Source organism: Rhinolophus sinicus, chromosome 15, assembly GCF_057876585.1.
Source record: "Rhinolophus sinicus isolate RSI-liver-muscle chromosome 15, RSI-T2T, whole genome shotgun sequence".
Lineage (NCBI taxonomy): Eukaryota > Metazoa > Chordata > Mammalia > Chiroptera > Rhinolophidae > Rhinolophus > Rhinolophus sinicus.
This window is the reverse complement of record NC_142515.1, coordinates 75,673,519-75,685,905: the sequence shown is the minus strand read 5'-3', so window position 1 is coordinate 75,685,905 and position 12,387 is coordinate 75,673,519. Positions and strand designations below refer to the sequence as shown.

Genomic DNA, 12,387 nt, shown 5'->3' with positions numbered 1-12,387 from the left:
GTCTGTCACCCACTTCATAAGTTTTATTTTTACACATTTTACATTTGAAAGGCTCTGTCATAAATAAAAAAGATGTAAGGTGGAAGTTTGCAAACATGAAGCGAGAGTGACATCCCGCTGATGTGTGGGGGAAGCAGCAGGGCAGCAGGCCTGGGGCGAAGGATGCTGAGAAGCCCCAACCCAACCGACATGCCACTCCCAGCCCACCCCAGGGGACTCGGTAAGATGAAAACCTCAATGTTGCAGCAAAGGCAGGCAGAACTGGGGTGTGGGTCCCCAATAGCACCAAGCGCTGTGCGACAGCCAAGGGAGGAGGTAAAGGCTCTATGTCTACAGCTACGGGCACACCAAGTCTGTGTGGGAGGAAGTCCGGGCAAGTACGTCAACCAGGGGGGTCCTGTGCCCACCCCCTACCCCAAAGGGGACACAGGGCAAGGTTGTCACACTGGGGCTACTCCTGGCATTAAGTGGGTGGGGGCCAGGGATGGCTACTCAGCTCCCCCACAGTGCCCAAGAGGGCCCCACACAGAGCAATTGGTACTTAAATGTCAATAGTGCCCAGGGGGAGAGACCCTGTTCCAGAACAAAGACAAGCAGTATCTCCATCTACAATGAGTCAGATGTGAGGATGCACCATCCTGTGGCTCCGACCTCCCACCCTCAGGGTGCAGGCAAAGGGTGGGGACAGACACAGAACACTGGAGATCGCCCAGACCCTGGGGCTGGTTAAGTCCATTCCCACCGAGAGGCTTATTACTACTTTTCAATTAAAATAAAAGGGAATGGGGGTAGGAGATAAGTTGAGCATCACGTCATCTCTAATCTAACAGGATAAAAATAATTCATTTCTGGGCCCGCTCTGGGCCGTTGAGGAGATGGCCATAGCACCTGCGATTCTGCTGTTGCCGGAATTTTCCATCCCCTGGACAAAGACGAGGTTCCTCTTTTTTAAGCGGCCTTTTATCAGCTACACAAAGACTATACATTAACCCTGATCCAGAGCCCCTTTGTGGGATTATCATCCCTCCCCCCTTGAGCGAGGAAAGGAAACATTCCTTCGCTTCTAGGAAGATGTGGGAGAACTGGAAGGGCTAAAGCACAGCACCCGGCTGATGATGGATGCCTTATCCCCAGTCGACAATGCTGCTTTCACTTAATTACCGCCTGTAATTGGGAGTTGTAAAGATAAGATTAATTGAATCTGGTGGATGTTAAAAGTTTAATACATTGGAACGGGATTCCTCTGTTATCGGCAAGTACAGACTGCAGGCCACTGGGCTGAGTGTTCAGGAGAGCAGCCCCCGGGGAGATTAGAAAGGACTCAAGGACGGAAGCCGGAGCCACGGGGACTTCTAGGCGCTGATGCCCCAGAGCGAGCAGTGGCTCCCACGGCTTAGAACAAGAGCTTCATCACCAACGTGCCACGTCAGACAAACCCCAAGGACATGGCAAGATGGAAACCTCCATTTTCAAGGGAAGTTGAGCACAACTGAGGCGTGCGTCCGTAACGGCACAGAGCACTGAAGACCGGCCGGCCAAAGGAAGAGGGGACAGTGGAGGCTCGGTCTCCACAGCTACCAGAGCACGCCTGAGTGCTGCTGTCGTGCGGGGCGGCCTGCGGGGTCTCAGCTCCCGCGCCCCACACAAGAACACAGGATATGGTGAAGCCAAAAAGGAACACACACGGAGCCATAGATAGGGGAGTCATACCACTATATTCTTGCTGGCGGCTGGGTTGGAGAAACGAAACAGGAGCCACACAATTCTCAACCCTCATTGCGCCGCTTGCAGGCTCAGCCACCATCTTCTTGCTAGCCCCCAATTTTCTGCAGGCGTAGCCACAGCAGTTATATTAGTGGCCAATGGCTCACTGGTTACAGCTGACGGCCAACTAACCACAGCTGATGGCCATCCAATCACACTTGATGGCCATTTACTACCTGAGTGAGCACCTTTCTATGTGAGGCCGAGAGCCTGGAAACTGCTTTCTGGGGCTCTGTCCCCACACTCCACCCCTACAGGCTCTCGCCTCACAATCTACGCGACAAGTGTCTTCCGAGAGGGGCCCTGTGCGAGGAGCCTGGAGGTGAATGCAATATCCTGGACATAGCCAGGCTCTCTGGGCACAGCCAGGGTTCCTCAAGGCACCACCAGTACTCTGGGCACAGCCAGACTTCCTGGGCTTCTTAGGGTACCACCAATCTCCCTGGGTACAGCCAGGACCTCTCAGGGCACTGCCACTCTCTCTGGACTAAGCCAGGGCCCTCAGTCAAGGTGCTTACATATTCTCTATGGTGGCCGGTCAAGACCCAAAAGCAAACATCTGCCAGTTCCACCACATGGTGGTATGTTCCCAAGCAAACAGTCACGCGGTCCATTAAATTAGGGAGAACACCCATTCCCCATAGTCCACAGTCATTCGCCAGGGCTGTCCTGGGGGTGAGGGACGACCTTGACCTGACCCGCATCTCCCACGGAGGACTCAGCAAGCATTTCCTCCTGGGACTACAAGTCCTGCATCCGGGCTGCCTCAGCAAGCACTTCCCAGCCCACAGGGCTGCAATGTCCTTGGCTTTCTACCGCCTATGCTGGTTGGGGAACCATCCACATCTTCCCACCCCTCCATGGGGGTCCAGCTCTCTGGCAGCTGCTCCTCCTGGTCTTCCCGAGACTAAGTGTTCATACGCACAAACTGCTCCACCGCCCTTCGGAGGGCTTTGGCCGACACCGTACCCTGCTCGCTGCGCCATTTGTCGTGCGGGGTGTCATGCGGGAGACCCTGCTCGCTGCGCCCCACATAAGAACACAGGATATGGTGAGGCCAAAAAGGAACACCCATGGAGCCATAGATAGGGGAGTCATAACACTATATTCTCGCTGGCGGCTGGGTTGGAGAAACGAAACAGGAGCCACACAGTTCTCAACCCTCATTGTGCCGCTTGCAGGCTCAGCCACCATCTTCTTGCTAGCCCCCATTTTTCTGCTAGCGTAGCCACCAGTTATATTAGTGGCCAATGGCTCACTGGTTATAGTTGACGGCCAACTAGCCACAGCTGATGGCCATCTAATCACAGTTGATGGCCATTTACTACCCGAGTGAGCACCTTTCCACGTGAGGGCGAGAGCCTGGAAACTGCACTCCTGGCTCTGTCCCCACAGCTGCCCACCTCCCCACTCGAGGAACGACTCCTGCATTGTGGGCCACAGGTTCCCATCAGGCCCTTTGGGTGCCCTGGGCGGCCTCCCAACAAGGACTGACATTTGCCCCTGGAGAGAAGTCCCCAGAACCTGTGTGTGGGGGGGTCCCACCCAGGGCCCCCGGGAGCCTGGTTCATGGTCATCTTGTCACCCAGGGTCATGCCACCAGGTCAAGGCATCCCTGTCTCTCAGGTTTGGCTCTGGGAGAAGGAAAGGAAAGGAAAGGAGGAGGGGAAGCTACTTGGGTTGTGAGTTTGTCAGCTCACCGTGGGCGAGGCAGGGGGCAGCTGTCTGGACATTAGTGAGCAGTTCTCAGGGCTGTAAACGGACACGGTTTACTGGTCACACTGGGCACACAGGGTCAGTTTGTCTCGCAATCCAGGAGACCCATCCCCATCACGAGGTCACACCTCACGGCCCAAATGTTTTGACTCCCTGAGACCCCAAGGGGCCTCCCTCTGCACAGGGAAGCCCTGGTCACCAGGGCGGCAGAAGGTTCTTGCATGGTTTCCTCGGACAGAAGGCCTCCGGGTGCTCTGCCTGGCCCATTCCAAGTGCCCATTCATCTCAGGACTGAGCCCAGGTGACACCCAGCCGCTTTGCCTCCTCCAGCTTAGCCCAGTGCCACTCAGAACCTCCCCTGGCTGCCTCCGCCCGCTGCCAGCAAGAGTGTTCCTCTCCAGCAAGTGGGTGCCCCTTGCGCCCTGTTACACATCAGCTCCCGTGCCTCACCAGGGCTGGCCAGACACCCTTAGATAACATGCTCCCCACCGGGATGAGGCAGTAGCTGGTGGGTACTCCCGGGCAGTCACCTGACTCTTGGCCAGTGCTAGGAGGTGGACGACTGCAGCCCAGCACACAAGTCCCGGTGGAAGAATCTGGAGCCGTCAGGAGAAAGGAACAGGGCACAGTGGGAGGGAGAACACAGCAGGGGGCTTCAGAGGTGCACAGAGAAATGAGGAGAGGCTGCAAGAGGGACGGGATGCCTTGCAGGGTCGCCCAGGTTCCTCAGGCCACAGCCCCGGCCACGCCCATGGGAGTCGGCTCTAAGGCAGTGGTCTCGACAGTCACAGCAGGTACCCCTGAGGGGACACGGTGGGCCACCACTGGGACACCCAACAAGTCCTGGCCCTGACGTTAGCCAGGCCCGAGTCACCCCTCTGGGACTTTGTCCAGGGCCGTCCCCTATTCACGGGCATCTTTAGCTCCATATTTACAGGCCCTCCCTACTGTCTCGGCTTTGGAAGGTTTTACACAAAGTGCTTCTGGTTGACTCCAAACCAGAAAGTCGCGGAAAAGTTGGTTCGTCTCTCCAGCCAGCACAGTATCCCTGGCAACCAGTCCAGGTGACCCTGCAGGGGCTGCACAGGACTCAACAGGCTCCATTACTCGGGGTTAGTGTCATGGAATCGCTGAGGAGGCCGAGAGACAAACCTGGGCACGTGTGCCAGACGCGCCTGTCGGAGAGGTAGTCATCTGTGAACATCAGGGGCTTTGGGGAGAAAATATCACGTTTTCATATGAGGCATAAGGCTTGCACGATGCGATGGGAAAGGCAAGAGCCCCGAGAACTGAGCCCCCACGTGGGAAAAGCCATGATGCTTACGAAACAATTACAGTCCAGCAGATTCACAGTTCAAATGACCCACCAACCCACAGGAAGGAAGGAAGGAAGGAAAGGAGGGAGGGAGGGAGGACCGACAAATACATGCTTCAGGTACTAGAACAGTACGCTGCCACACATCCTGGTCATACATCCGAGATAAGCTGGGCCAGCCCCAGGAAGATGGGTGTCCCCAACCTCCTAAGCCTCCAGGTTTCTTCTTTTACACTTCAAGGTATTTAGGGTAGTGACTGCACCCCTCTCCAATCACAGCCACCCCAAAAAAAGGCAAAGCTGAAACCCACAAACCCGCCCACGGGGAGAGAGCAGAGGCCTGGGGGCCCTCTCATGCAGGGCCAGATCCAGAGTGGCAAGTGATTGTGTCTGAGACCCCCAGCCTGACATGCGCGAGTCTGACATGTTTACTGGAGGGTCAGGAACATACTGGAAAGACTAGATACAGAGAGGAGTGCCATTCCTGTTTTAACACTGAGGCCAAAGGATGGGACGCGTCACCGGGCCCTGCTGGGGCCAGGCTTGAGCCCAGGCTGGTGGCTCAGGGACAACTCGGGGCCCTGGACCTCCGGGGGCTTCCGCCTGCACAGGTCATGACTGACTCCACGGGACCAATAAAGAAGCTTCATGGCGTGTGATGCCAAGTACATCATGGGTGCTGGGCGTGTGGTAGACTTGGCCCAGTGACCAGGTGGCTTTTGATGGACCTGGGTGACTAAACAGAAACGTGTCCTCTGTGGGCAGGGCTACTTGCCTCAACTAGGGGACAGGCCGCCTCCATTTTACCCACGCAGCCCAGGGAAGTCTCCTGTCCGCTGCGAATGCTATTAATAGTGTCATTTTCTCGGTGTTTTGTTTATTCCCCTGGAATGGCTTGATGGATGTGAATAATTATCAGACTATAAAAGCCAGCAAATGTGCTACTTTCTATCGCTCTAAATCATCAAACAAATAAAGTGTGAAACAGCATTTTTGAATATAATTTTCCCCTCTAATGGCTTAGAATTATTATCAAGAACAATGAAAATAAATAAGCAAATGCCTTGTGAGTTAAAAATTAAATGAGTGTGTCAGGAAGAGGAACACAGAACGTCTTGCAGAGCAGGGACCTGCTCAAAAGCCATTAGTTATGAGGACGGCAACAGGGCTTCAGGCTGCACAGGCACCCACCTGGCCTCTCAGAGTGGACTCCCGCCATCCCTGGATCCACCAGGAGTCAGCGCCTGGGTCAACTCCTTGGGTGGGGGACGTGACACCCCAGGGGAGGGTTGCCCTGGGATGCGTGCACCATGGTACCTGGTACCCATGAGCCCAGCTGAACCCCAGCAGCCCTGGGATCCTGTGTGTCACTGCCGTAGGACAGCCATACAAGACCCCGGAAAGCGAGGCAGGTGGGTGCCTCTCCCGGGCCGTGGACAGGTAATGCCAAAGGGGTTGCTACCTCCGACCAACAAAAAACCCCATGGTCACGTAGCAAGTCCTCAGGTGGAGGAACGTGAAACCAGTGGAAGTACTCCCACTAACCCACAGGCCCACTGGCTAGGCTGGCCAGTTGTCCCTCATTTCCTCACACCTGCCGGCCACCCTGGGCTGCAGGGCCACCATAGGTGGTCTGGTTCCCTTGTGAGGACAGCAGCATTCCCATGGTAATGAGGTACTTGTCGCATGCCGTCCTGCCTGCTGCAAGGGTAATGAGACTTGATGGGGGCCAGACTCTCAAGTAAGGGCTCTAAATCGCCAACCACCCATCCTCGCAAGGCCCCTCGGCCTCTGCCAGGGACTGTCTTGCTCAGAATGGGGAGTTGCAACACCGTACCAGTGACTTTCTTTCTTCCCCCAAGACTCATGCAAATCTGCGGGTGGAAACAGTACCTGGAGTTTTTCCAGTGCCCAGCCTAACAGTACTAGTACAGTTCTAGTACTAGCACGAGGCTCCCCACAATTAGGTGCTGGGGATAAGAAAGCTCATCTTCCCGTCCTTCCTCTCTGCTGAGGAAGGTGTGCCAAGAGCAGGGGTCCAGCCAGAAACCCTTTGGAAATATCAGTCCAGCCCAACGCCTGTTGGAGGGAGGGTGAGGAAGTTAATTTCACCGTGTCTATACAAGGCCTGGGCAGGCAGGCCCCTCACCGTTTAACATACTATAATTACAGAAAAAGAAACAAGGAGGCAGAGTCCACTGGAAGTGCTGAGACCACGGTCAACCTGGAGGCCGCATGGCACGAGCAAACCATCTCCACAAGCCCAAGAGGCCATGGCAGCTCCAAATGCCAGTGGCCCTGCCAGGGCTCTGCATGCTGGGCAGACACTAAAGCCCTAATTACTGCAGTCCTCAAACACAAAGCTCCATTGCAGCTGCAACCATGACCACTCACCACTAGTCAGCAGGCTGGTTCCCGCAGGCTGCAGCTAGGCCTAGATGGGCCCAGCAGAATGACCCAAGCACAGACAGGTCGCCAAGAGCCCTCAGCAGCTGATGTACCACCTCTGAGCTGGGGAGAGCTGAGCTGGGCCAACGCGGCCTCACTGCTCCATGCGACTGCACAGGGATGTGGAAGCACCCAGAGACAGTCACAAGTGGTCACCCCTGATGTGATGGCCACTGAGACCAGCCGTGTCAGCTGATCTACTGAAATGGCTGAACACTTCAGGTGACTTCTATGCATGGCATTTTATGTGTGGTATGTAAGTGATTCCTCAATAAAGCTGTGACACACTCCCCAGCCCCAGGACACAGGAATGGTGAGCCACAATCCACCACCCCCCCTTACTGGGCTCAGTGCCACAGAGGCACTTGGCTCTTCAGTGTCTTCTAAGCCTTGGACCAAGGCATCCACAAGGTTAATACAAGCCCCATCAGACAAACCAGAGACCCTGATGAGACCAGGTCACAGATGCCAGAAAAGGCACCAGGCCCTGGCAGTTTTACTAAGAGTCTTAGTAAACCTTCACACTAAGAGCCAGTGCCCATTTAAACTACCGAGCAGGCTGGAGGATCAGATGTTACAACTTATTTTATGAACCTGGCATATTTCTGAATTAATTAATGAGTGGGAAACCCTGTCACCAACACAGGAGAAGGACACACAGGAAAATGATAGGCCAGTCTCACACAGCTACAAAAGTCCTAATAAAATATCAGCAAATCAGACCAAGACGGGTTTATCCCCAGGGTGGCAAAGACAGTCCAGCATGTAAAAATCTATATACAATTCCAAACCATTCAGGATAAAAATTCTTAGCCAAGTATGACCAGGAGAGACCTTACCACAACCACACTTCATGGTGAAGTAGGAGGCAGGCAAGCTGCCCGTTATCACAGCCACTCAACAGCATTATACTGAAGACACTAACCAATGTAATAAGTCAAGAAAAAGATAAAAGGGGAGTAACAACTACAAGGGAAGAGACAAACTTTTTTCTTTTTTTTCCATCTTCTACTTGGAAAACTAAGAGAACAAGCCAGTAAACTACAGAACAAAACAGTCCAGCATGTGCACAACAAAACAAATAAATGAAAATCAAGGCTCAGACAGCCAGGCTTTCTCTGCATCAGAAACATTCACAGTGACTATAAAACCCACTAAGGTGAACCCTGCCCTTGCCTGGGGTCAAAAAGCAGGAATTCCTCACCACAAATGTGGTCAAACATAAGCCCGGGTGTGTCCTTGCCACTGACGAAATAACAGTCATCCCTAGGAAGACTGAGCTGCCAGGTGACGTGATCACTCAGTGCCTCTGTCCAGAGCAGGAAAGGGCAACAGACTTACCTGTGATCAAATCCTTCAGTAAACTGGGCAAGGTGACTGATGACTGATTGTGACAATAGCGCTGACTGACTTCTGAATGCAAAGGGGGAGGGGTCATTACATTGGGTATGAGCAGGGTGGCCTTATCATTATGGTTGAAACGTGAAAGAAGCATTGCTAATAGTCACCAGGATGGCAGGGGTAAACAGGACAAGTGGTCACCCCATATACGGTCTGGCAAAATAAGTCAGAAAAAACACTTGGCAGATAGGCCTGCCCTTGAAACGAGAAAGCAGGTCCGAAGGCCTGGATGAACAGATGACCCTGGAACCACCAAGACACCCGGGGGTCCCCATGCCCCACCGAGGGGTGGGGGGTAGAAAGGAGAGGCTAAAGCCCTTTCCTAAATATTCAGGAGCAGAACGGAAGTGTGTTTCCAAGCCCCTGAGCAGAAGGCACGTGTGTAGAAGCTGGGGGGTGAGGTACGTCTGTGTAGCCCCCTTCAATCACCGCTACACAAAGGAGCTCCGCCTGGGCTGCAAAGCTCCCTCCCTGAGAGAATGACTGAAATGGGCTGACAGCAAATGGATGCCGGCACAATTTATCAGGAAATCCCATCTTAACTTCCGAGAAGCCTCGCTCTGTGGGGAGGCAGCCTCCCTCATTTGTTCCCTACGCTGGGCTCCTTTATGTGACAGATGTGAACACTTGCTGGGGAGATAGGATCAGCCCATGACCAGGGTGGCTTGTTCCCAGGAAGGGACCTTATTGAGCCACAGTGGTTTTATCTTTAATGGATCGTTCTCCAGGACAACAGAGGGTGGAATTTGGTATCTCACACCAGCAGTGTCAATGATTTGAAATAATGTCATTTTTATTGAAACCTACACATGAGATAAACAGAGTCCTGGGAGCATCTGCTCAGATAAAGTGGGGCGTCTCACACATGGTGACTGGCAGGGGAGTTGCCAGCTGACCGGCCACCAGTGGGACAGAAAGGTGTGCTGCGGGTGGCAGGGAACACCGGGGGCCCCGAGGGGCTGGGGAGGAGGTGCTTGATGCCCTGGGCACTGGGGTGGCTCCCAGCCCGCCCACCTCTCCCAGGTTCAAGCTGCACACAGCACCTCCCCAGGAATCAGGGGCGGGCTGGCATCACGGAGGTCCCACAGCTGCAGGGCCCAGCTTCAGGGGAGCGGAAGCTGGCTGCACATACTGCCGTCCCACTTTAATTAAGGAACAGACTCTACAAGGCGAGTGGTGTTGAGCCTGCAATTAGTCGCTGAATTGGAGGCATCTGATCTCCATCCAGCCCCGATTTATTATAGGCCCATGAATTATTTTTATGTGACAGGACCAACAGTGCCAAGTCACGTGCATGCTTCTTGACGTTGTTTTTGAAGCTGTGTGTGTGGGGTCCTTCTCAGGTGAGGTTTTGAAAGGCAAGCACAGGTGACGGAGCATCTAATAAGAGTAGGAAAGGGCCTATGCTGCCAGCATGGGGGAGACCAATTTGTGGGACATGGTGCAGGTGAGAATTCAATGCCATTTACAAAGACTTCAATCTCCTACTTGTAGAACTAGCCTGAATTTCTGCTTATAAAACAATGAGGGGACAGCCTCCTGTTGTGCCTGCACCTCGTGGCCACCAAGGCTGACACTCCCGCCACCGCCAAACTCCTCCTCCAGTGGCGTGTGTGCTGGGGGGTGGGGGAGGGTGGAGGGGACACCCTTAATTAATTCCTGTTGAAACACACAGAACAGTCTGAACAGGAAAGAGCGAGGACAGGTCTACTGAGCGGACAGGAGTGTCTGAAGGGACATGGGCTGCTGGCTCCAGAGAAAAAGATCTTAGTTTCCACTGGTCTGGAGTGGAGGAGAATTAAGACAGGCCGATGTCAGCCACCCCTGACACATGCCAGCGTGAGCCTGGGACATGGGGACAAGCTGGTTGGGACCTGGGAGAGTGGCTGGAGTTCAGCTCTCTGCAGGTTGAGAGCAGTTGGGCCACCTTCAATATAGGAGTCTCTGGGTCTGTTAAAATGACTTCTGATTAGAGTTTCTGGGCGGGAATTCCTGCCCATCATTCTCAGGAATTTTTTTCACTTTTCTGTTCCTGAGTCCCGAGAAAAGTTGGTTGGGAAATCGGGAAAATCGGCTCCTTGAACCCAGGTGGTTGGTAGTATCGGCCATCACTTTGTGGAAACAATTCATTGTGGAGAACAGAAAACAGTTTATATCTCGGGATTCGGAAAAGGGAAAGTGAACAACATTCCTGAGAATGGGCGGGAATTCCCGCCTGGAAACTCTACTTCTGATGTCATTGATATGTGTGCACTCATTGTCACACAGATGCTCAGGGCCTACTGAACCTGTGTGGACACACACTGGCAGCCAAGGCCCCTGGTGACCAGGAAGACAGGCCATGGGCTCTTCCTGGCCCCACAGAGGTAGCCCTGGGCGTCTCTGACCTGTCCTCTAACTAGGGGACTAGCTTTGGAGGGCATGAGGGTTACACCGTCTTTACCAATTGGCCCTGTGACCCCAGGGGTTCCAGCGTCCATGTGTGTAAGACCATCTGGGTTTCAGCCTACTGGCCCCGAGGCAAAGGCCAAAGGGCACTCAAGGTCACTCTCAGGCTGCTCTGGGCCCTGGTACTTTCGAAGGGTTAAGCTCACATGCAAGCTAAGTTGGCTCAGCTTTGCTCAGCTTGCAATCAAGCAGGAGAGAGCAGACAGACCAAGCCTTGTGGTAAGCTGCTAAACAAGGGCCATCAGCTTATCCTAGCAATGCAGCCACCTCTGGTCTGGTCCTGAGCCTGGCCACGAGGGCTCCCATCTCCTGCTGCTGTGCCAACGAGGGAAGAAGTACATTCACTGCCAGATATTTAAGAAACAAAACAGACTCCCTCTACTCACAGACTTGCAGGCTCTCCCTTCTGAGGAGCTGAAATCTGCTGGAGCAACCTTGCTAACGTGAAAGAAATTTGCCATGGAAACCAGACCCTGCAAACAGAACCCAAATTGCTGATGGCTTGGCTAGAGTGACAGGTAGGGGCTAAACCACTCTGGACCAGGAGGCCCTTTTCTGCAGCAGAAAGCCCCTGCCCCTTGGGGGATGCCACAGACCCCCCTACCTCCACCCCCACCCTTGCCCAACAGCTTGAATCAACTCTTCATGGAAACACTGCCTGTGGGAGGATCTCCAGATGAGGATTAATGCTCAGCAATGACATTTCAAACAGAAGAACCAAGTTTCTATAGTGGTGGGCAGGGAAAGGCTTCTACTCCTTGCCTGGCACGCTCCAGCCCAGAACCAGGAATGCGGGGGCCAGGAGGCTGCCCTGAAGCAAAAACCCTGCAGCGTCACGATAGCACCAGCCAGTGAGGAGCATTGCCGCGCCAACTCTAAAGCGCCCAGTTTGAACAAAGGACTCTAAAATGAAGGGCCATCTGTTCCTGCCAGACCAAGCCAGCGGGGCTGTGTGACGGCCAGCGACGCCTGTGGCCACGGCCACGAGTTAACAGACGGACAGGAGATGATCACATCCATGTGTGTGGGCCGGCGACCAGGCAGCAGAGGGCTAACCTCTCCTGACCGCCCCCCACCCCCATGCCGAGGTCCTGGGCCTTCCCTCCCTTGCTAACTCAGCGTCCTGGCCAGAGGAATCTTCCCTGAATACCACTTCAGTGCAGTAGCTCCCTAGCCTGGGAACCTTCCAGACTCCCTGCTCCTGGTCCAGCCGCCCGCCCCTCCATGGGCTGCCCTGCTCCCTCTCCTTCCGCAAGCCTCACCCCTGCGGCTTCCTTGCCTGCATCTCAAGGGCT

At 54.3% G+C, this 12,387-nt stretch overlaps 1 protein-coding gene across 2 annotated transcripts in view; it reads right to left on the bottom strand.

Annotated features, from left to right (window-relative positions):
• KDM4B (lysine demethylase 4B) overlaps positions 1-12,387 on the bottom strand; it is a 137,070-nt gene that overhangs the window by 59,143 nt on the left and 65,540 nt on the right. The gene's annotated exons all lie outside the window — the stretch shown is intronic.